The following is a 4,109-nucleotide window of genomic DNA, read 5'->3' as shown; positions in this document are numbered from 1 at the left end:
ATCAAAGAACATGGTGTTTTGGGGAACATAATACATCCAAACTGGTACAATGGTATTCCCATCATAACCACTGCCAGCATCATAAAACCCAAATCTAAATCCAAACCAAACCAACAAAATAAATACCCTCTTTGCTAAATATCTAATTGTTGGCAATACTATGCTGGGTGTGTTAAAAAAAAAATACTACCTATGAGCCCTCTGTACTGTTAAGTAGGAATAGGGAACGTTTGATATATTTTAGAAAACTGATCACACACATTAATTCTAGACCACTAAAAGAGAAAAGAAAACAGTGGGAAAAGGGTTCAGATGTTAGCTTTCAGTACAGAGTACACGCCACTGAGATGAACTGTAGGAAGGCTTACATTTGAGGCCATGCCTTTTCTCACAAAACAGCTTTGGAGTCAATCAAATCTTGAGGCTATCTCTTGAGACTAGAAAATTCTGCAAAATAACATATGGATGAAATGACTTTGGCCCAGAACATTTGGATAAACAGAATTACTTCTGCTTCTACTATAAGGAAACCACGATGTGACTCCTTTAAAACTTTCTGTTTAGAGTAAAAAGGCATCTTGATGTATATTTCAGGATGTGGCCAGAAAGCAGTGTCTTTAGAGAAGACTCAACTAAAACACTAAAACTGGGGAATTATTAGATAAATTATGGTGTAAATATTACACAGTCAGTAAAACTCATATTTTTATAGAATTTTTAATGACATAGAAAAACACATGCTATAATGTTACATAAAAAGGAAGCATACATAACTGTATACATTATGTTTTCAAATAAGTTAAAATACAAATTAATCTGAAAACCATAAAATATATTAGAATATTCATAATGATTACTTCTTATTGTGGTATTATGGACAATTTATTTTCTTCTTGATAATTTCTCGTATTTGCCATGTTTGTACAGTGATCTTGCTTTGCTTTTTCTTTTCCACAAAAGGAAGAATTTATTTGAGGTTTAACATGAAATCATACAAATAAAATTTGTATAAACACAAATCCACACCGAGGCATAACAAAGATAGCAAAGGACAAAGTAAAAACAAAGAAAACTAATTGGCAGCTATATACAGTTGGACAGTTGTGTCTTGTACACTAGAAAGTCTTTTACAAAATAATCATCTTAGATCAACAGAAGACCAATCTTCAACATTGTCTTGCAAGATGGGTTACTGTAGCATTTCCTCCTCTTTTCTTCAAGGTCCTCTTTCAGTACGGCTAGTAATTGTTTTGGTGATTGCCACCCCCTCCAGATGCCTTGCCATATGTGCTCTGTTGGCCACTGTAGTCTGCATATCCCTGTCCATATCCATAGTTCCCACAGTTATACCCAGTATAATCATATCCACCATAGCCACTATAGTTCTGATCACCATGATAGGCACTATTGTCATTTCCGTATCCTTGATCATAATAGTTATTAAATCCTTGGTTCCAGTTTTGGCCCTGACCTCGTCCTCGACCCCTTGTACCACCTCGTCCAGTAGCTGCAGCTCCTCTTCCTCTTTCTTTTGTTGCTGTGGCTGCCTATATACCTCTTTGGGTTGTGCAACTTTGATTTCACACTTCCCAGAACCAATTTGATGGTATCTGCTTTCTAATAATTTCTTTACTGGCTCTTCATCTCTATATGTGATTAAACAAAATCCTCTTCTTTCATTTGTTTTTGTATCCATGGGAAATTCAATATTTTCGATCTCTTCAAATGCTCCAAAATATTCTTTTATTTGCTCTTCAGAAGTATCTGGGCTCAATCCACCCACAAAAACTTTTTTAGGGGATTCTTTCCTTTTTAAAGCCTTTGCCCTTTTGGGGTCTATCAATTTGCCATCCAGTTTGTGTTCTTTCAGTTCCAAAACCTTATCAACACTAGCAGCATCTTTGAAAAGCACAAATCCAAATCCTCTTGATCGTCCAGTGACTGGATCTGTTTTAATTGTGCAGTCTACAACCTCTCCAAATTAAGACAAATATTCAGTCAGATCTTTCTTGCTTGTATCACAGCTCAAGCCTCCAATAAACATTTTACCAGTATCCTGCTGATTCTTGCTCACGTTAACCTGGGATCCCTCTGCAAATTCCTCTATGTTGCTCTACTCGTTCATATCCCCCATGGTGGCGGAATTGTCGGCCGGCGGGTGCTGGCGCGCAGACTGACTCCCGGTAGCAGCAGCAGCAGTGGAGCTGTTGTCTGGAGCTGGATTTAAAATGGTGGCAGAAGAGCGCTTTGCATTTTTTTTTTTTTTAAGATAGCTACTTTACTTCCAACATGCTCCTACTCTACCCCAAGAAAGTTGCCTAATACAGCAACATTCCTGTGAACTTGTTCCTACTATACCCATCAGAAATTAACAGACCATAGTCATTCCTGGGCATTCCCAGAACGTTAAATTTACCCACGATAGCTTATCTGTTCTTCTTGGATTATTGTTCCCCCTTCCTTAATTGCTCTCTATTGCTAGTTTCCCTACATTCTACATTATAAACCATTTGTTTTACATTTTTCAAAGTTCACATTAGTGATAGCATATTTCTCTTTTTGTGCCTGGCTTATTTTGCTCAGCATTATGTCTTCAAGGTTCATCCATGTTGTCATATGTTTCACGAGCTCATTCCTTCTTACTGCCGTGTAGTATTCCATCGTGTGTATATACCACATTTTATTTATCCACTTATCAGTTGAAGGACATTTGGGTTGTTTCCATCTCTTGGCAATTGTGAATAATGCTGCTATGAAGATTGGCATGCAGATATCTGTTCTTGTCACTGCTTTCCGATCTTCCGGGTATATACCGAGAAGTGCAATCACTGGATCGAAGGGTAACTCTATATCTAGTTTTCTAAGGAACTGCCAAACTGACTTCCAGAGTGGATGAACCATTATACAGTCCCACCAACAATGAATAAGAGTTCCAATTTCTCCACATCCCATCCAGCATTTGTAGTTTCCTGTTTGTTTAATGGCAGCCATTCTAATTGGTGTAAGATGGTATCCCATTGTGGTCTTAATTTGCATCTCCCTAATAGCTAGTGAAGCTGAACATTTTTTCATGTGTTTCTTGGCCATTTGTATTTCCTCTTCAGAGAACTGTCTTTTCATATCTTTTGCCCATTTTATAATTGGGCTGTCTGTAGTATTGTGATTGAGTTGTAGGATTTCTTTATATATGCAAGATATCAGTCTTTTGTCAGATACATGGTTTCCAAAAATTTTTTCCCATTGAGTTGGCTGCCTCTTTACCTTTTTGACAAATTCCTTTGAGGTACAGAAACTTCTAAGCTTGAGGAGTTCCATTTACCTATTTTTTCTTTTGTTGCTTGTGCTTTGGGTGTAAAGTCTAGGAAGTGGCTGCCTAATACAAGGTCTTGAAGATGTTTTCCTACATTATCTTCTAGGAGTTTTATGGTACTTTCTTTTATATTGAGATCTTTGGTCCATTTTGAGTTAATTTTTGTGTAGGGTATGAGGTAGGGGTCCTCTTTCATTCTTTTGGATATGGATACCCAACTCTCCCAGCCCCATTTGTTGAAAAGACCATTATGACCCAGTTCAGTGACTTTGGGGGCCTTATCAAAGATCAGTTGGCCATAGATTTGGGGGTCTATCTCCGAATTCTCAATTTGATTCCATTGATCTATATGTCTATCTTTGTGCCAGTACCATGCTGTTTTGACAACTGTGGCTTTATAATAAGCTTCAAAGTCAGGGAGTATAAGTCCTCCCACTTCGTTTTTCTTTTTTAGAGTGTCTTTAGCAATTCAAGGCATCTTCCCTTTCCAAATAAATTTGATAACTAGCTTTTCCAAGTCTGCAAAGTAGGTTGTTGGAATTTTGATTGGGATTGCATTGAATCTGTAGGTGAGTTCGGGTAGAGTTGACATCTCAATGACATTTAGCCTTCCTATCCATGAACATGGAATATTTTTCCATCTTTTAAGTTCCCCTCCTATTTCTTTCAGTAGAGTTATGTAGTTTTCTTTGTATAGGTCTTTTACATCTTTGGTTAAGTTTATTCCTAGGTACTTGATTTTTTTAGTTGCTATTGAAAATGGTATGGCTCAAAGGGACACAGTTGAGACATAAGGTAA

General features: G+C 37.3%; 1 pseudogene; it reads right to left on the bottom strand.

Annotated features, from left to right (window-relative positions):
• Positions 1–709: 709 nt before the first annotated feature.
• On the bottom strand, positions 710–2,134 carry LOC119539879 (annotated as a pseudogene).
• Positions 2,135–4,109: the final 1,975 nt, after the last annotated feature.

The sequence above is a fragment of the Choloepus didactylus genome, chromosome 7 (genome assembly GCF_015220235.1).
Source record: "Choloepus didactylus isolate mChoDid1 chromosome 7, mChoDid1.pri, whole genome shotgun sequence".
NCBI lineage: Eukaryota > Metazoa > Chordata > Mammalia > Pilosa > Megalonychidae > Choloepus > Choloepus didactylus.
The sequence above is the reverse complement of the archived record's forward strand: the minus strand, read 5'-3'. Positions and strand labels throughout refer to the sequence as shown.